Genomic DNA, 20,700 nt, shown 5'->3' on the forward strand with positions numbered 1-20,700 from the left:
GTACCTTCTCATAAGGTTGTTGTGAAGAGTCAATGTTCCACGTAGAGCAGTGGAACAGTTCCTGGCTCATTATCCATTTTATTGTCAGGGGTACTGGCATGTACTCTGGGGAGATAGTGGGGCTTCCTTTAACCCTTCTCCCCAACCCTGCACAGGTCTCTGAGGGCTTGTTCTCAGCACAGGTAAAGGACCACGTCACTCATCCCCAGAACAAGTTCTAATTTAAATTCTTTCTCCATTTCTCTTTCCTTCAGGACCTCCCTGTGTGAGGCCATCACCTAGAAAGAGTGCTTCCTTTCCTTAACACTAGACGGCGCTTTAAGACTGACACCATCCAAAACTCCAGTTAGATTCTCAGAGTCCAGGCAGCAGCTGGCAGGAGCTGGGAGCACACCTTGGAGCACACCGCCCTCAACAGGGAGATGGGCTTCTTACCCATCAGAGCAGCCAACCTACCTTCAGGTTGATGCTCTCCTATTCCGAGTCTATCCTGGATCCCTTTCTTAGGGCTTTCTTAGAACCCTGATCTTTCCCTTATTATCAGTTATCAAAACGTGTAATTATATATTTGTTTCTATGCTGTTTGTTTTATTATCCCTCTCCCTACCACACTCTAAGTTCCCTGAGGGGAGAGGCATATCTGTTTTGTTCACTAGTCCATTTCCAACACATAAAAGAGTGTCTCATGCAAAGTAGTTTTTAAAAATAAATACTTGAGGACTAATTAAAGTAACCCCCCTATCTCTTCTCATCTTTTACTTCCACCCCCATTCCCTGACACACTGGGACATCAACCTCACCTCATGCTCCTCATCGCTCCCATTCCAACTTCAATACCTTTAGTTATTGTCACAAATTCCTAACAAATATTTTCCCTCCAATACATTTTGCTCCTCCAGTGACCTTGCTCAAAACGCCATTGCCCACAGGTTCAAATCCAGGCTCTTTCCAGATGGTGGGTGGGTTGGTTGAACCTCCCTGAGGCCCCATCGGCTTATGTATATTGTGGGGATGGTCATACTGACTTACTAGTTGCACTGCATAAATTACATCATGGCAGGCATGGGGTCTAGCAGAAGAGACTTTTAATAAAGGGTGGCTCTTTGTATAAATAATATTCTGGTTTTAGCCTGAAGGACTAGAGAATGCTCAGGTGAGGAAACAGAAACCTCTAGGGGACTATTTCAAGGGCTACAGAGGGTAAGAGAATAGATTTAATTTTTTATTTCTCCTTCCAAACAATACTAGTAGTATAATACAAGCAGGTAGAAATTAAAAGGAGTGAGATTTTTCACAACTAGAAATATTTGAAAATGGAGCTGGCTTTGAGTGAGTTCCCTTTCATTGGAGGTAAACAAACTGTGGCCAAATGCCCACTTCTAAAGAAGTCATTGAAGACACTGTGCATGGCGTAGAGATTTGAATTAGTTCACTTCTAAGATCCTATCTTATGGTTTCATAGAAATTTATGATTCTGTGAGAAACCTTCCCTGACTTCTCTGGCCCACTGAATTCTCTCACTCTTTTTAATTCTATTTACTTGGTTAAGTCCTGTATTCATATCTGAGTTATCATGTTCCTTCCACAATTAGTAGTAAATTTTTGGAGAACAGGAGCCTTGTTTATGCCTTGCTCCCCACACCCTAATGTACCTGGCACTGTGCTGGGTAGTCAGTGGGTGCTCAATAAAGATTTGTGCTCAATAAAGATTTGTTAGGGAGAAAGGGAGGAAGGGAGCATCCAGCCAGGCCCTGATTTTAGCAAGAGAATCTCCCACAAAGAAGAAGGTGGGGCTGCAGGATTCCTTCCTCATCTCTCCTTTTAGATGAACCTTGACTTCATAAATTGAGCAGTTAGGCAAGGAGATGACCTGAGGAACATTGGAATCCTACGGGTCAGCTTTTGAAATGCCAGGTGAGACTCATTGTTTCCTTAGACATTGTTATGTAGAAGCCAGAAAAATAAAATGCATGAATGGTTAAGGGTGATGATTTCTGAAGTAATTGTCCTTCTCAAATTAGGGTAATTTCATCACTTTAGAGCTTAAAAGGCAATTGTATAAGCAAACAGCCTTTATTTAGAACTTAAATCAGAAGGAAATTCCCCATCCTTATAGAGCCAGTCCCATCACAGCAAATCGGGAGATTAAATACATCTGCTCATTTCAGAGTTTAGTGGGGAAATGGTCCTTGAGATTCCCCTTGTAATTGGCTTCTATGAGGTTTCAGGCAAATGGGCAAACCACGTGGCAATCTTTCTGTAAAGCAGAAGTTGATACTGTCCTTTGTATTTCATAGATATATAAAGAACGGAAATGGTTTGGGGGGAGGACCTGGCAGCTTGGGATGGGACAGCTGGGTAGATGTCCCCCAAATTTTGAATACTCAGAGAACTCTAAACCCTGTTCATCTGCAGAAGTGGCTTCTTCCTATTAAGAGGTAGCACTTTCTTCCACCACTTGCTTGAAGATAATATTGGAGCCTCTCTCCTCTATCTCCCCTCCTGACAACTAGGCCTATTGATACTGTTAAATTCCAGCATAACTGAGTGAGGGATGATCTAGGCTTGATAATGGAAGAAAGGGACTAAAACCACAAATGAGCTACAAGTCCTGGCCAGCATGTACCAGCAAAAGCCCATGGTGTCCCTGTGGGACTGGATTCTGAAGGTGCAGGTTCAAGGGAGCTTGAATATAAGATAGGACAGAGGAGTCTTTATTGATCTGGGAGCATTCTTCTGAGATACAAGATTTAAAATCCTGAGATGTGACCCCAAAGGCCTCAGGAGATGATGTGACTGCATCATTGAAATGACTCTTAGAAGCAGGGAAAAAGTGATGGCCTAAGGTAGGTGAAGTTGAAATGCCAGTACTGTCCTGGCAGAGAGTGGAGGAAGAAATGAAAAGGGTCAGGGAAGTGGGCATGCTAGATGATTCTGTTCCATGATTCTATCAGGTCCCAGAACACCATTTACAAATGCCAAAAGAAATGAGCTAGTGAGGACATCAGCATCACTAAAAAGATCCTTCAGGGCACTCCTCTGTAAGCCAGGGCTGATGGTAGGAGAAGAAGGTAGAGAATCTGGCTCACTGATACCAGTGAGAATGATAGGCCCCATCCTCTCCCGAGGAGAGGCCAGGTGTTGGCATTTAACTGCAGGAGCCAGGTGGATGCAATTATCATGATGAGCAATAGGACTGAAGTGGCAGCAAAGGATGCCTAATCCACCGAGTATGAAGATGTTTAGTAGAATTCATCGCCCCTAGAAACAAATTGGATCCTCAACTCAATCAAAAGGGTATGTCTCAGCTTGCACCATTATAAGTTAAAGATGGATGACAAGGAATCTGATAAAAAGTCACTATTCTTTGCCTGAGTCAATCTTCAGACTCAGAACTCATTCACTGAAGGGGAAGCTGGTTACTGGGAGAAAGAACCCCACAACAGCACAATAAATACACACAGTAAGGATTCTCTAAGTCCTTCCCAAAGGAACCCACAGCCATTTATTCAGTAAATGCTACACTGCTGAAGAGGCCACCCAAGTATTCTGAGGACTGTTGGACACAGGGTCGAGTTGATATGACAACCAGAGAAACAAAGCATCATCACCCTGTTAGAGTGGGGACCAGGTAATAGATAAAGTCCTGGACAAGATCCAGCTCACAGTGTGTCCACTGGGTCTGCAGGTACATCCAGTGGTAATTTCTCTAGTACTTGACTGGATAATTGGAATTGACATCATTGTTAGTTGAATCATTGGATTTAGATCTTCGACCTGTGGAATAAGAGCTATCATATTGGGGAAGGCCAAGTAAAAGCCTCTGAAACTACCCCACCTCCAGCAAAGATGATGGATTCTAAACAAAATCTCCTGGGGATGAGCCTCCCTGGCACCAAGGGATTACTACCAAGCTCCAACTAGCAATACAACTGGAAAAAGTCCTTGACCAAAAGGGAGAAAAGGTAAAGACAAGTGAGTTTATATGGCTAAGAGACTTCAAAATGAGCTGGGAGGTCATTCCAGAGGTTACACTTATGCACACCTCAGCAGGATCTCCCTGACTGCCAAAGTAAATACTACTCCAAATAGCAGGATTCCTGAGGGCTCTGGAGACATCCAGACACTATAGTCAGGATAGATAACTCAGGAGTTTGGTGCTTTGCCGGTAGGCCCTACTATGGAATTTATGCTCCCCAGTGTGACAGAGTTGGACTCAGTTGGACTTCTACTTGAACTTATAATTAGTACTTGAGTTAGTGTGTGTATGTCCAAGCTACTAAATCTTTGGGCTGTCCATGTGCCAGCTCGGCCTTGAATCTCAACGGATTTGTAACACCTACTCTCCTGCAGAAACCAGGTAGAACCTGGATTCTGAGAGTAAACAACCTCAAACTCAACAAAATAGTAACCCCAATTCCATCTATAGTGTCTGTTTAATAGCTAGAACATATTTGATTTGGTGCATGCATTCTTTGCTACTCCCATCAGAAAAGAGGATTAGAGACCATTTGGACATTCTTTAGCTAACTCAGCCTGGACTATCTGGACATCCTGAAGAAAGTCACATTCTTCATATCCTGAGAACGACACATTACTCTACTATTTATTGATGGTATTATGCCAATCAGGCTATGTGAGCCAGAAGTAATTAGCGTGTTGGAGGCCTTGGTAGGACACATGTGCCTCAGAGGATGGAAGGTGAGCCTTATGAAGATTCAGGGACCTGCCGCATCAGTAAAGTTTTTGGGACTCCAATGATCAGGGGTCTTCCAGGGCATTGTATCCTATTACATCTTGCACCTCTCACCTTAATGAAGGAAGCACAACACCTGATTGTTCTGTTTGCATTCTGGAGGCAGCATATTCTACAATTGGAAATAATATTCTGGTCCACCAAGTGACATGCAAGGCTGTCAGCTTTGGGTGGGGCTCAGAGCAGGAGAAGGCTCTGCAGCAGGTCCAGGCTGAGATGTAATGCAGCCTTGTCACTTGGTACTAGAGGAATTGGTGTTGGGAAAAAATTATTTGTGAAGCTTATGGCAAATACCAGTAGGAGAATCACAACCTAGGCACATAGTCCTCTGTGTTGTTTTTGCAGTCATGCCATCTACAGTGGAAAATCACATGCCTTTTGAGCAACAGCTCCTGGTGTGATACTGGACCCTGGTAGATACAGAACATCTGACCATAGGTCACCAAATGCATATATCTGAACTGCCCATCATGATTATCAGACCCAGGCAGGCCCAGCAGCAGTCATCATATGTTGGAAGTGGTACATCTGAGACTGAACACAAATAGGACACAAGCAAGCTGCATGAGTAGGTAGCCCAGACCCTCAGATCAACTACCATTATTGCACCAGTGCCCTTCCCTCAGCCATTTAGGAGCATAACTTACAACCAAATGACAGAAAAGGAAAAACCCAAACTTGGTTTAGGGATGAGCTGGTTTGGTATGTGGTTCAAGTTGAAACCGGACTATTGTTGTACTACAGCCTCACTCAGGTGTGGCCTTGAAAGACAGTGACAAGAGAAAGTCCTCCTAAAGGGCAGAATCTTGGATAGTGCACCTGGTTATCCACTTTGTGTCAGTGGATAAATGGTCTGAGGTTAGAATGTATACAAAGGGATAGATGGAGAACTCTTGTGAGATTAGGCTCAAGACTGGGGCAGAGACATGTGGATGGATATATAGGAATGGGCTTGAAGTGTGAAGATTTTAGTGTATATGTTAATGCCCACCAAAGTATCCACCATGGAAGAGGCACTAAACTGCCTAGTGGACAGATAACTTGGCCAGCTGACATCAGCCACCTTCAGTCATTGGCCATTCCAGTGCTAGCGCAATGGACATTTGAACATGAGCCAACAGCACAGGCTCCCACCAACCAAGGCTACCTTAGCTAAAGAATGTCCAGTCAGCTGGCAACAGAGATCAACACTGTGTCCCCCACAGAGCACCCTTCTTCAAGGACACCAACCACTGCTTGGTGGCAAGTTAATTATTTTAAGCCCCTTCCATCCTAGAAGGGCCAGAGATTCATTTTTTTATGGCATTATGGCATATATGACAAATAGCATCTTAATTTATTAATTCACAACCAGCAAACAATAAATTCATTTCAATCCCCAGACTCGTTACTCCCAAAAGATTATGCTAAGGGCTATTGATAATGTTTTCCAACAGCTATCTATACCAACAACTTGATGTGGGCTACAATCAAGGTTTTCGAGCTACTCAACTCCTACCTATCACATGATCTCCTGGCATTCTTTATTCTGTATTTTCACCATCAGTCTGTACATGAATTTAAACCATCTCAGCACTCCCTTGGATGCCTTTGGAATGTCTTCTGTATTTGGAGGTTAATGTTGCTAAATCACAAGTCTTGTTATCAGCAAAATGATGATTCAAGTTGTGAAAAGCCTGCTCAATGCCACTATTAAATGATTAACTGTGCTATGCAAATCCTTTCACCTGTTATCATTTGGAGGAGGGACAAGTCTCATAGTTCACCTTTTTCTATATAAGTTTCTAAGTAAGTGATCAAGGACTTGTAGTAATTCAAGTGTTTTAAATTAACATTGTCATTAGTACTCAGTAATCTGACTTGAGTGAAGGGGAAAATATACCTTTCTAGCAGATACCAGAGATGGGGAAAACAAAACAAAACAAATAGATGGTAGACTGAGCAGAAAACTGCAATAATGTTTAAAGAGGAATATAAGTCTTGACTACCAAGGAGGGGAACAGAATTGGGTGGTCCATGTACATATGGGGCGCTTAACATATCTCTGTCCATTGTTCTTAATTATTCAAGAGAATACACATTTTGTGAAGGGAGGAGATCAATAGAAACTGCTGTATTGCACAAATGGCTTTCCTTGCATTGATCAGTTTTCTGTTTTCTGATTTTTACACCTGTGTGTGTTTAGCAAATAAAGTCCTTTGGTAAAACTGGGATTAGGGGATGGGAGGTGGGGGGCAGATAAAGCTCTTTCCAGATCTGACATTTGGTAAAAGTCTTATTTAGCCTGATTGTGAAGTCTGGGGCCTAAAGATCAGATGCTCACAGTATCACAAACCTATGTAGAGAAGCCTGCTGTGCGCGCCCCCCCCCTTTTTTTTTTTTTTTTTGGTTAAGAGAATTCAGTCCATGCCTAAGAGAAGTAGCTTCCTAGCATTCTCATAAAGCTGCAGCTGAGGGACTTCTGTGGATGTTAGTCATGTTCCAAAAACTAGCCCAGTGCAACTACAGCATTACAACTAATAATATTTGACTTGAATTTCCATTGCTTTAAAGTGTTCCAAAGTAGATAAAATAGAAAAAGATCCCCTTAAGGATGCAAAGTTTATAAAATGCTGAAAATTTGAAAAATATTTATTTAGAAATAAAATTTATGTCCTTAGAAAAAATTTTAAATCTTTGTACTGCCAAAAAGATGTCAAAGAAAGAAAAAAGGAAGGAATGGACAACTGAGAAATGAAAACCCTCTAGTGGGATTTCTTTGAGGGATTGATCGTTATGATGCCTGCTCCCTGTTGCTGTAAGCTAAACCAATAATACTAGCAGTTAATGTTTTCTGATAATTCACTGAATGCTGGGCACTTTGGGTTACACAGATTATCTCATTTAATCCACTAATAACTTTATGGGATAGGTGCTACTATCTCCTGTTGCACAGATTAGGAAAATGGGGTAGAAAGAAGACCCATGCAACCTTCCCAGTATAGAGCAGGGCTGGGATATTAACTTGGGGTGTCTGACTCCAGAGTCTATTGATCAGCCATAACACTTACTTACCCCAGAGGAGCTAGAAGGGAGAATCTAGCTGGGTATTAATCACCTCTCCACTATCTGCACGAGGATCATTCAATTCTGGGGATGAGCCTCTGAAGGCAGGGCTACCATGCACAATTCTTCAGGTTGAGCACTGCTCAAGGGTGCCACATCTAAGGGGATGCCATTCACATTGTAGACACTTATATGGGAGGTCATGGGTGGGTGCAAGGCTCTGGAGCTCCTGGCTGAGTTCTGGGATAGCAGCACACAGAGCAGTGCACACTTATTAGCACACACAGTTATGAGGCAGACTTGTCGCAACTGCACTCCAAGTATCCCATGGAGTCATTTCTTTTCCTCTCCTATTGCTTTCAGTGACTCAATTCTGACCCTCAGCCTGACTTCAAAAGGGGTGGCACATGGAGAATACATACTGTCCTCTATGGTTAAGTACAAACTGTATGACACTGTATGAACTTCATTTTTTTTTCCTTACAGAAGAAGTGTCCCTTCTAATTGGCCCAAAGATGCCATATAGTCTTTCGGGGGTCTCGATGAGTTTCCCTAACGATAGTTTGCAGCACCTCATCCCCTCGAGTGCCTTAGTGTTGAGTTTTCTCTCATTCTCTCCTTTCTCTTCCCTTCTCCTTCCCATCTCCCACCTTCCTTTCCTCTCCACCTTTCCTTCTTCCTCTGCCTTCCTCTTGTTTTTTTCCCCATTCGCTTTTCTTCTCTTTGTAGCTCCCTCCCCCACAGTCTGTCCCAGGCTGGCCAGTGGCCCTGGGGGACTTAGACTTGGTGGGGACCGAGGTGGGCTCCTGCCCTTGGGCAAAGCCATTGGCTGTCAGTGGCTGCCCTTCACTCTGGTGAAGCTTGTGTCAGAGGAGGAAGGAGGTGGCTGCACGGAATCTGCCTTCTTAAAATTTTTAACCTATAGGTCCGAGGAACTGCAGGTAGAACATAGATTCAAAGAGCAGATTTTCAATCCTGGAAGAGTACCCACAAATGCCCAATGGATGATACAAGAGAGCTCTAGTACACAACCTCTGTGTTTTTAATCAGCAAGCAGTGCAAGAGCCACTGGGTGGTGATCGGCAGGGCACCCACTGACAGCGTGGTGGGTTCTTGTTTGCAGTAGCTGTGCTCCCAGCACGTGCCAGATCCTGGGCAAGCGGAGATGGGAGATGAAGGAGACAAAGTCCTGCCCTCGAGGTGCCCCCAGGCTGGAGGGGAGACCAAAGCAGGGGAAGGACTGAGGGAAGGGGCACAGGGAGAGCTTTCTGGAAGGGGTAGAGGAGAAACAAACAGGGCCTGGGCCATACCGTGGCACCACCAACGGCTGCTTGGCCTGCGTGCACACTCTCAACTCCCTCTCACTGCCTGGGGCACGTCACAGTGAGCCTGGAAGTTTCCCTCCTAGGAATCAATTCCCCTTCTGCAAAGAGGAAGGGGGGAGGGGTGCTGCTCTCCCTGAGACATGCTGTCAGGGACTTTGCCAGTTTCCTCATTTCAATTGTACAACCTGTGCACATTTCAGTTGTACAACCTGTGCACTCTCTTCTCCCACCGTCCTCATCTGAGGAACATAACTTCCAAAGATGAGGAACTTGTCCACAGTCCCACAATTTCTATTCAGGTTTGAATTCATCGTTTGGGCGTATCCTTGGCCCTCTCTCCTGGGATGCAGGCCGTGCACTGGATCCAGGGAGTGGTCAGACCCGACCCCAGGGATGAGGGAGGCAAAGCGCACACGAGTGGGCGTGTGCCCGCCTTGAAGGCTTCTAGAACACCACTGCTTTGTCATTGCCCATGCGTCTGCCCTCTTCCGTTTAAAGAGATAATGGAAAGCTGGCTGCATTTTCAAGATAAGGGTCCCAGGGCATGCAACAGGCACAAGCAGCCGTGCTTCGTTGCTGTTCATTCTGCAAACAGTTAAGTGTCCTCTGAACAGCACTAGGAACGTAAAGATGAAGAGCCTGGCCTACCTTTAAAGAGTCCGGAGTCTATTTATTCAGTACACACTTAACTGCAGTCCTACTATGTGCGGGCACTGAGGACAGAGACGAAGGACAGGATCCCTGCCTGGAATGTCCTCGCCATCTGGGGTGGTGGCTGCCCGGGGGGGGATGAGGCCCAGGTCCCCGTGACCCCGTCTCTCTGCGGTGGCAGTGGGGTTTTATCCTGCTGGTGACGGGGAGCCACTGAAGAGTGAGTCAGGCTGTAGAGAGCCCTGCACCAGACCCTGCTCCCAAGAAGAGGCTCAAGAGATCGCTGTTGAATCAATTAATCAACGCATGGAAATGCTGTAATAATCATTTTTAAAAGGATTGATGACTATGCCTAGTTTATAAACAAGCTGTGTAATACCTCAAAGGAAGCCCGTATCTATGTGCTCTCATCACAGTCTCCATGTTTTACCCTCCCACTGCCCACTTCAAAATTCATCGGGAGGGGCAGGCTTCCCCACCCCCAAACGAAAACCCCGCAGGCCCCGCACTTTCCTGCTGACCGGGAGGTAGCGGTCAGTCCTAGCGGTCACTTTAAGCCTCAAGCCCTCTAGCCGTGATCGTTCTAAGGGTGCAGCTAAGTGTTTTAGTCAGCACTTCAATCTCCACCCAAAGACCACCCCCTCAATCCTAGGACCTGCAGTCCAGGACGGGGACTGGCTGTCTTCTCGCTGCCTCCTCCCTCAGGGCCTCTGACTTTCCTAAACCAGCCCCGGGGACACGAGCAAAGGCAGGGCTGGCGACCTGGGCCTGGGCCTGTGACCTGGGCCTGTGACCTGGGCCTGCAACCTGGGGCTGCGACCTGGGCCTGTGTCCTGGGCCCATGACCTGGGCCTGCGACCTGGGCCTGTGACCCGGGGCTGCGACCTGGGCCTGTGACCTGGGCCTGCAGAAGGGCCCACGCTTGGTTTGACGCTCTGCCATCACCACCAGGAATTCTTAATAATTTTTTAACACAGGGCCCTACATTGTCATTTTTTCCTACATCACCTCCCCATCCCCACCCCCTCAGTTAGGTAGCAGGTCCTGGCAAGAGGATTTTAAACTGAACTTTTTTTCTTTCTTGGGTTTAAAGTCCCCAAACACAGAGAAGAAATTCATGGGTGCCAAAGAAAGATGTTGAAGCACCTATGGAGAACCACGGGAAGAGCTCGGACAGCTGGCTGTTCCAGCAAAGCCCACCCAGCAGCCCTCCAGGTACATGGAAGAGGGTGCAGTATCATCGGAGGGCTGGACGCTCCCTGAGGACCTGTTTTGGGGAGAGGAAGCAGTGTGCTCTGCTCCCCTTGCCTGCCAGGGGAGAAGGGAAGGGCAAGCCAAGTAAGAGGAGGAACTTCTAGAAAACCACTCAATGAACTTAACTGCTCCAGGTTTCTTCGCCAGTGGGACTAAGGTGTGCTTCCTGGGACCAAGTGCGGGGCCTCGAGAAGGGAGCTGGCCCGGGGCCTCCACCTAGAGGACAGACCAGGGGCTGTGACCATAGCAAGGAGGGTGGACCGCCAGAAGTCCAGTCCTGGTGACAGAGAGGGAGTCCTGAGGCCAGCAGGAAGGCACTGCCTCCAGAGGCTCCAAAAGTGGATCTGGGGGACGCAGAACAATGCCTCAAGAGACAGAGGCCGTGAGAAGGAAGGGAGTTCTGGTGCATCCCACAACGTGGATGAGCCTCGGAAACGTTATGCTAAGTGAAAGCCAGACCCAAAGGCCATTCATGTGAAATTTCCAGAATGGGTAAATCCATAAATGGGAATGGGAAGGGAAAGTAACTGCTAATGGGTTCAGGGTTTGATTTTGGAGTGAGTATGAAGGTACTAGATGCTTCTGAATGTTCACTTCAAAATGATTAATTTTTTCTTATGTGAATTTCCCATCAGTGAAAAAAAAAGTAAGCAAGCCGCAGCTTTGGACATCTGCCATGCCTGGAAAGCATGACCAGCAGATCACAACTGTCCATTTGTTTCTCCTCTTTCCCCTCCATGCCGAGTGCTGAGGGGGACCAAAATACCCCTTTTAGTATCTGAAGGGGGAGGGCAAGGAAAGATCCCCAATTGCCCCTTTCCTCCCTGCAGGCCCCAGGCTGGAAGCAGGTCCCAGCTGGGAGGGAGGAAAAGGCTTCAACTGCACAGGAGATTCCAGTGGACTAGATAAACAAGCTCAAACTAGAGGAAACTTTGTATTACGATTTCACCAAGGAGCAGAGAAGTCCACAGAGCAAGTAGGAGGAGGCACCCTACCAACATTTAACTCATCAATAACCAGGCCACAGACTCTGATTCGACCATGAATCATCTCTATGCCTATCGCCAAAGCAGACATATTCATAACACAGCTCCTTGGTGCTTTTACTCTTGGTTTTCCTATTTCTACAGATAAGAGGCCAGTACAAAAAATTTTGCAAACACTGTTCTGGGGATATATTCACGCAGCAGACCAGGATTCCTGCGTTTCAGGACATAGGCACCTTTTCAGAGGAAACACACACTGACCGTTCTTACTATTTAGCCTCTCTCATTTACAGTCCATGCAAACCGCGGCTCTTCTATCAGATGTCGCCTCTGCCCTCTTACAGGTGCTCCTGTGGCAGCTTTTTAAAACCTGACATTGGAGCAGGGTAAATGAACCCAGGCTCTGGACACACATAGGTTCACCATCTTGTATGAGAGCACCTGGCATGGACGCCTCAGCTAAATAGTGAGTGAGGTTATTATGACATTCTCATCTCTCAGAGCGAGCCTTAGATACAGCTCCATTCCTGATCTTGCGGTGACTCCTGCCCCAAAGGCTAAGCTCTGTTATCTCTATTTCAACTTTTTTTAGCTTCACCTTCACAGAGGCATTACCTGCTCTGTCCCCTGATTCAGGTGGACTTTGGAGTTTGACCCTCCCTAAACACTGACCATACTCAGCACCCGCTCTCCTTGACTATTCTCTGCCTCCGGCTGCAAATGCTTTGAAGGGCCCAAGGCTGGTGTCTGGGGAGCCCGGGGGAGATGTCACCATCAAGTGCCGTTACAACCCCACGTCCATCAACAGGCACCAGAGGAAGTACTGGTGCCGCCTGGGCCCCCCGATGTGGAGCTGCCACACGGTGTCCACCAACCACTACACCAACCTTCGCTACCGTGGCCGCGTGGCTCTAGAGGACTTCCCACAGTGTGGCTTCTTTGTGGTGAGGCTGTCCCAGCTGCTCCCAGAGGATGTGGGGTACTACCGCTGTGGCATTAGAAACAGAAATGACATGTTTTTCTTCAGCATGAATCTGACTGACTCCTGGGTACAAGTTGATGGCTATTGGGGCAAGTTTGGTGAAATGGATGTTAGAAAGGGAAGGAGCTAGGAGAGGCAGCTCAGAGGCTCAAGAAGATTTTAAACTCTGCATGAGTGATGATGAGCAGCTAATGGGGAGGCAAGGCCTTTAAGAAATGGATTTCACTTCAGAAGGAATGTCAGATAGATATGAGGAAAATCTCCCCAACTGAATGCACATAAACTATCCAACCTGTCCCCTCTGCATGCTGTGCATGAATTGGATAATGTTGCCCCTTACTGTCAACATGTCACAGCATTCAGACATGCAGAGGAGGGAGCACTGCAGAGCAGGTAAGAGGCAGGAGAGCTGCAAGGACAGAAGAATCAGGCTCTCCTAAGACAGAAACTGGTTGAGCCCCTCCATGGGCATCTGACGGTTAGCAGGCCCGTCCTGCTCTGTGCCAGGTTCCAGAGGGTTGATCCAGAGCCAGGCACCCAGAGGATGAGAGAAGGGCACCCCAGCTGTGAAAGGCCACCCTACAAAAGAATGGGAAGTGGCCAGGCACTCGCACCTGAGATCTGGTTTATTCACTGCTGCCACCTAATCAACTGCTGAGATTGGCTGCTGTACTGGAACTGGGGTAAAGGGGCAGCAGTGGGTCCTGGACAGCTGTGTAGAGAATATATGGGCTTGGGAGAAGGAGATAGGAACTTAAAATGTCATAATTCATAACACACTAGAAAATGCATCTAGTTTCCCAAATATTGTATTTTATCCAATATATCAGCCATGGACTGCATCTCCTAGTGAGGTTGCATTCCATCTAACAAACCTTTTAAACCTGGCATCCTTTACTAAATCCAGTAGGTAGCCTGGAGAGCCTTCCCATATGGTCTGTCTTTGCTTTGCACACAGGTTCTTCCATTATCATCCCCTCAGCCACTGTGGCTGCTGAGGAGCTTGCCGTGAGATCCTTTGGAACAGCATCTCCAGTGGTCAACAGATGGATCCCAGCCACCCAGACTATAGAAGGACAGGGGACAGGTTGTGACAGAGCTGCTCTGACTCTAGAACCTAGCAGAATGACAGCTCCAACTAAGAGAGGACAATCCTCAGGAACAAAGGGGGCAATAGGTCCAGCGATGGGCAGCTGGGTGGAGGGTTCCTTCAGAGCAACAGTTTCTACCCCAGAGAGTCAGACTGTGAAAACTGGAGGCCTGTCCAAGACATCAGAAGGCATTTGGGTGTGGGCCACCAAAACTTCAATAGGAAACAGGGCTGGGGAGAGTGAGGGAAGCAGGGAGATATCAACTACCAAGGCTGACAGACGAGGAGAAGAAACAAGGAGGGTCAGAATAGGCCTAGATGGAAACTGGAAGGTCATTGGAACCATCAGGCCATCAACCCTGGTGTCAGAAAAGTGGACCTGGGAAACCCTCCAAGAGGCAATGCCAGTTTCTAGGCGACAAGCGTTGGGCCCCATTAAAGCCACCCCAGCCCCAGGCATGTGGACCTTGGGAATCACCAGCACAGAGACAGCATCCACCGAGGGAAGCCCTGATGGAGACCAGGCAGGAGCTGCTGGAGACGGTGGTCCCCAAGCAACGTCAAGCCAGGCCTTGGCAGCAGGACCCCAGAGGCCCCTTGCCAAGGGCTCCTCCAAGGAGAGGTCAGCGCCCAGCTCCCGGCCCTTGGTTGGGCCATGTCTGTCTCATTCCCTGGCACGCCATCCAATAGGCTGATCTCCACGCCCCTTCCCTCTGCTTCCTCCTTTCCCTTTGTGCCCACAAGACAGTAAAGGACCAAGGATGTAAAATTCAGGGTCCTTGCCGTGAGAATGCTACCTCGGTATTTCCACACAGTTTTCAAGCAAAATTGAAATGAAAGGCAGATATTTGGGCAGAACCTTCAGGACTTACTTGTGAAAGATGAGGAGCAGAGGGTCCGGAAAGGGCAAGTGACTTGCTAAAGCCACAAGGAAGGATTGTGGCAGGGCCAAGCTCCACCCTGAGTTTCCTGAGGCCCCTTGGTCCTCTTTCCTGCTCTGGTATAGAGTAGGCTCCACACACAGGGGGTGTGGGGAAAGGACCCAGCTCTTGGGAACTGGAGACGGGGAAACAGGAGCCCGATTCCCAGCTCCACTATGACCAGCCATGGGGGCGAGGGCAGCTCCTGCTAATTCTCACCACTTGTGGTAATTGCACTCTATAAAGTCACCTCGAACACTGAACTGGTGGATACCGAGGCATTGCTCCTGAGGAAAATAGTGTTAGGTTCCTGAGAGCCTCCAGTCAGTTTTCATCAACTGGTTAATACATAGCCTTGTTTAATGTTTCTTTCTGCTTAAAGACACCTTATTTAATATAAGGTTGATTCATCCACTTTGAACTCGCAGCCAACAGCACTACAACTCATGCCTGAATGAGGCGTATCTAACATGCACTTACATGAGTAAGACACATCATACTCAAGACCATTTAAACAGCAAAATCACCCAAAAACGGCACAAAAATGCAAAAAACATGGCACTAAATATACTGCAAAGAGGGTGCTTGTTTGCATTCTGAATACTGAGTAGGAAGGCAGGGCGTCGCCTCACCCGACCTCAGCCAGGAGCGTTCACTTCGGGCAACCCAAATTTTTTGCCATTCTGCACACACCTGTGAATGGCTAAAATGCAGCAAGTATTGATTGTAGCGTGATGGAAAGTTTTAGCAAGGACGCTGATTTGCAGTTTCAGAATTTGTAAGAAATGAGACAACTGCAATTCGTTTTGCCTGAGCTTCTCCCCTATAAAATGAGGGGCTCGGGCTGAATGGTCTTTAGTCCCCCATGCAGCTCCAATCTCCTTCTCCTGTGCTCTCCCCCTCCCGCCCACTCCAGTTCTTCTCCAGAAGAGTCAAGCCTTGCTGGGATCCTGACCCCAGTCTCTACAGTGCTGGTGTCTTTTGTGCTTGTGCCTCTTGTTCTCTTGCAAAGGAAGCTCCAGAGCAGGAGGACCTGTGAGTTGAATTTACGTAGCCCCAAGGCTGGGGAGCGAAGTGGTGGGTGGGGACAGAGTGGGTGCTAGGCCTTGGGGATATAGAAGGGCTAAGGTCTACTGAGCCATTCGCCTCTCAGGACCTTAGCTTTATCAGCAAAATGGGGGAAATCGTCTCTGTCCTTATTCTCAGTGGTATCCCAGAGCCTTAGGAGAGACTCTTCCGAGGATGGCAAGACAAGTGCCAACGCCATAGGGGTATGGAACACAGGAGCAACCCCAGCAGCACACAGTAGGTGTGCAGGGCCCTGACATGGGGCCTATCTCTGTCTTAGCACCCTTGGCATGGCCCAGCCAGAGCCAGCTTAGATCAATGTGTGCAGGTTTCAGCCTTCCTCAGGTCAGTGCTCCGTGGGGGTTAGACCTGGTGAGGAAAGGGAAGGGGGAGATCTGAGGGCCAGCAGAGGAGCCTAAGGTTCTCAGACCAGGGCCCTGAGGCCTGGGCTGTCCCCATTGATCTGAGGGCCCCACTGCTCATCTTCTGTGCTCGAAAGTTCCTGAAGGCATGTGGTGAGTGGAGGTGGCTCCCAGGACACAAAACCAGTGCTCTCTGCACCTGGTACCCTCCCTGTGTCTGTGCAGCTCAGGAGGAAACAAGGGCACCAGGGGTGGTCCTGACCCAGATGACACATCTCCTGGAGCTGAGCCTCCGACCAGACCAGCCATCCCACATGGAGAGGAAGATGGTCCGTGGTGACTCTCCTACCCATGCCAGCCTGGCTGTCCCGGCAAGGGACCCAGGACCCCGAGGAGTGGAAGGCTAAGCTGCTCAGTCACCGTGGAAGGCAGAAGCAGGACCGGACACCTCCATGAACCGCCCCCGCCCTGCCCTTGCTCTTCTCAGCTCCTTCCTCCACCTGGATGAAGGGAAGCTGGTGGAGCTGGGGCTCCGTCTGAGCAAGGGAAGGCTGCCAGGCTGACGGCAGGGGCGGGGGGCATATTAGGTAATCATCCTCGGGCCTAGAGACAGTGTGACAGTGTGACTCAAGGAAGTCCTCAAGAAAGGATGCACTAAGCACTGGAAAAGGTGAAAAGTAGGAAGTTACATTCATCTAACTAAATAGGATCGTAGCATTTTAGACTAGTTAATCCTTAAAGACTAGTCTAAAATGTACTCATCAAATGCAATCAAGTACCACACTAATGAAAGAAGTTGTCAATGTGTGAGGAGTGGGGGTAGGGGGAGTAGGGTATATGGGAACCTCTTATATAATTTTTTAAAAAGATTTATTTTTTAAATTTATTTCTCTCCCCTTCTCCCCCTCCCCCAGTTGTCTGCTCTCTGTGTCCATTCGCTGCATGATCTTCTGTGACCGCTTCTATCCTTATCAGCAGCACCAGGAATCTGTGTTTCTTTTTGTTGCGTCATCTTGCTGTGTCAGCTCTCCGTGTGGGCGGCGCCATTCCTGGGCAGGCTGCACTTTCTTTTGTGCTGGGTGGCTTTCCTTACGGGGTGCACTCCCTGCGCTAGGGGCTCCCCTACGCGGGGAACACCCCTGCGTGGCACGGCACTCCTTGCGCGCATCAGCACTGCGCATGGCCAGCTCCACACGGGTCAAGGAGGCCCGGGGTTTGAACCGCGGACCTCCCATATGGTAGACGGACGCCCTAACCACTGGGCCAAGTCCACTTCCTTTATATTTTTCAATGTAACATTTTGTGTGATCCTTCTACCTTTTGAAAAATAATAACAATAAAATAAAAATAAATAAAAGATTAGTCTAAAACCCTTGGTCTAGAGGCGAGGTCCCTGAGGCCCAGCTGAGGAGAAGCCCCTCAACCCAGTGAATAATGGTGCCCTTTCCACTGCCCCAGAAAAGCAGCAAATCCACACAGAGCTCTTTGTCAAAACTTAATGATTCTGCAGCGGATCCTATCTCCAAACAATTTGTATGCACCTATCTCAATGAATTGCCCAACAGTCTACGAGAGAGATAAGACAGGCATTGTTATCCCATTCAAGCAATGAGATCACAGGCCCCGAGTGGTGTGTCAGTCAGCCAAGGCCACGCAGGTAATTAGCGGCAGGGATGGGCTGAGAACCCAGCCTGGGTATGTTTGCTCCTCCTAACCAGGCTTCACCAGGGCTTCCGCGGAATGCCAGACTCTCAGGAGGTGTGCTCAGGAGGTGTGCTGAGGAAAAGACGGTTTGGCATATCAAAGAGGATTAGAAAGTACTGGGCGAAACCACAAAGAGGCTTCCACGCAGGATTCCTCATAGCCCCTGTCCACTAAGGCGCACTGCGAATAGCCAGGAGGTGGGGATGGTGCATGAGTTTCCCAAGCATGCAGCTCTGTGACGTCTGGGTGGCGCGATCTCACAGGACTGGAGGTCCCCGGGTCACTGCTTCTTTGAAAATGTTGATGCACTAAACCAGGGGTTAGCAAACGTTTTCTGTGATGGGCCAGATTGTAAGTATTGTAGACTTTGCAGGCCTCAGGGTCTCTGTCAGTACTCTGCTGTGGTAGCACAAAAGCAACCACAGACAACAAGTAAAGGCAAGAGTGTGGCTGGGCTCCAACCAGACTGTAGTTGGAGAAACAGGCGGCAGCCTGGATTTGACCCTGGAGCCGTATTTGCCAACCCCTGCACTAAACATAAAACGGTACAACACTCTCCTGCCCCTGCCCGCACCTGAAGGGACAGACGCCACTTCCACAAAAGCTTTCCCGACCATCCCAGCTCTCAGGGACCCCTTCTTCCTCGGAACGCCTCTAATGCTTGCTGCTTGGATTTAGCAGTTAGAACGTCCTGTCTGGCCACCTCGTGTCTGGGGAGAGAGGGAAGAGAGGGGGAGGATCACGCCAGCAAGGGAAGTGGCCGAACGGCTGGAATGAGGAGCAGCTTCCAGAAGTCAGGGTGTTTGGGAAAACTGAGGTCCACCAGCAGGAGGAGCCAGGACAATTTCAAAGAGCCAGAGCAGAGCCAAAATCCGAGTCTCAGGGCCAAGGGTTTGGAGCAGCGCAGATAAGCTCTGCGTTAAACCTCTGCCAGGAAGGAAGTGGGGCAGTGCTAAATGTTTGCAGCTCTCCTTTATGATCTAACTGATGCGTGGAAATGGGCAGGAGTGAGTTGACTTAAGGCACCAGAGGCCAAAGAAATAAAATAGGCAAACTCTACCACTTGGTATTGTCAGTGATTATTTTTTCATCTTATTTCCCCAGTGAGCCCAGTGCTCGCACCACTGGGATGAGGGGCAGGGAAACATTCATCGCTAGACCAGAACCAGGAGCATCCATGGGGACTTCTAACCCAGGATCCAAGGGAGCCACTGACTTTCACATGAGCTTTCTAATTGTCGGGAAACGGCACGGCCCTCCAGATCTCAGTTCCATGCCCCTTCTCCTTTTTAGTCTCCTGCTACTTAAGTATTTCTACACAGAGACACCATCCTAGGTGTTTTCCCGTTCAGTATCTCATTTGACACACCATTTCTATAGGTTATAGTCCCATTTTACCGATGAGAAAAACAAATTCCAGAGAAATTAACTAGTTATACTACTAGGGAAAGGGCAAGCTGGGAATTGAATGCAAAGCGGCCCGCCTCCAGGCTTCTGCCCTTGATCACAATGCCACGCTGCCTTCCTCCTTGTCTGAATTTATAAACTGGTTATTTCATCAGCCTCTTCTTGTTTAAGATTTTAAAGGCTGACTTCTTCTCCTCTTTCAGGCTTGTGCACGTATTTTATGACATCAGGATGCTCATGAGCAACTGGTGTGGAGTTTACACAGTTTCTTTCATTAATAAACATTAAAAGGATGAATCAGGATGGGGATGGGTACTGACAGGCGGAGGGTGAGTCACAAAGTTACAGCCATTATCAGAGGTCAAGGCATCTAAGAGAGAGGCATGCCAAAAATAAAGTTCAGCTACAAGGTTTTTCATCTGGATATCAAACAGGAAGGTGTTTGATATACATATAACATTTCAATAGAAATGTCCATATATACAAAGGCCAGATCAGTTTGGAGTAATCATTACAATGGCAAGTCCTTAGTCAGAATAACCAGATGTGGGATATTTCTGGCTTCTTCATGCTGGAAGGTGTCAAAATTATAGGGTAAAGGAATGAAGCTGGTTGTCACTCTTGTTTGGGTTCAAGAACTTATCTGGCATAGGAATAATTCAGAGATTTTCTGAAAAATAAACTTAGTAAGTAACTTGATAACCTGGCTGAACTCTGCATAAGAGTAACCTCCAAAATGACCTCCCAAGATTTCTACTGGAAATCTCTAAGCTGTTAAAACTTCATTCTGCTCTATTTCTTTCCCCCTTTTGGTCTAATCCCATGTTGCCAGGGAGGTTGATCCCTGGGAGCTGTCAAGTCCTGTGTTACTGTTGTGGGATTTTGTCTAGGTTCCTGGCTAAGCTACAAAAGAAGAATTTCAAGAGCAAGCCAGGTTAGTCAGGCCAGTAATTAATTATGGAATGGAGAGAAGAGAAATGGGAGAAAATAACAGATTAAGGGTCCCAAGGTAGAGGGGAAGGGCCTGAAAAGTGATAAAGAGGGTTGATTTACAGACTACAATTCCCCATGACAGATTACAAATGCCCAGGTTTACTTGTGTGCTGTTCTAGGCAGGGGGGATGAAGGCAAGAACAGGGGGTTGTTTAGC

The 20,700-nt window shown here is 47.7% G+C and overlaps 1 pseudogene; it reads left to right on the forward strand.

Annotated features, from left to right (window-relative positions):
• The first annotated feature begins 10,925 nt into the window (after positions 1-10,925).
• LOC101438669 (high affinity immunoglobulin alpha and immunoglobulin mu Fc receptor-like) lies at positions 10,926-16,700 on the forward strand (annotated as a pseudogene).
• The last annotated feature ends 4,000 nt before the right edge of the window (positions 16,701-20,700 follow it).

The sequence above is a fragment of the Dasypus novemcinctus genome, chromosome 13, assembly GCF_030445035.2.
Source record: "Dasypus novemcinctus isolate mDasNov1 chromosome 13, mDasNov1.1.hap2, whole genome shotgun sequence".
Classification (NCBI taxonomy): Eukaryota; Metazoa; Chordata; class Mammalia; order Cingulata; family Dasypodidae; genus Dasypus; species Dasypus novemcinctus.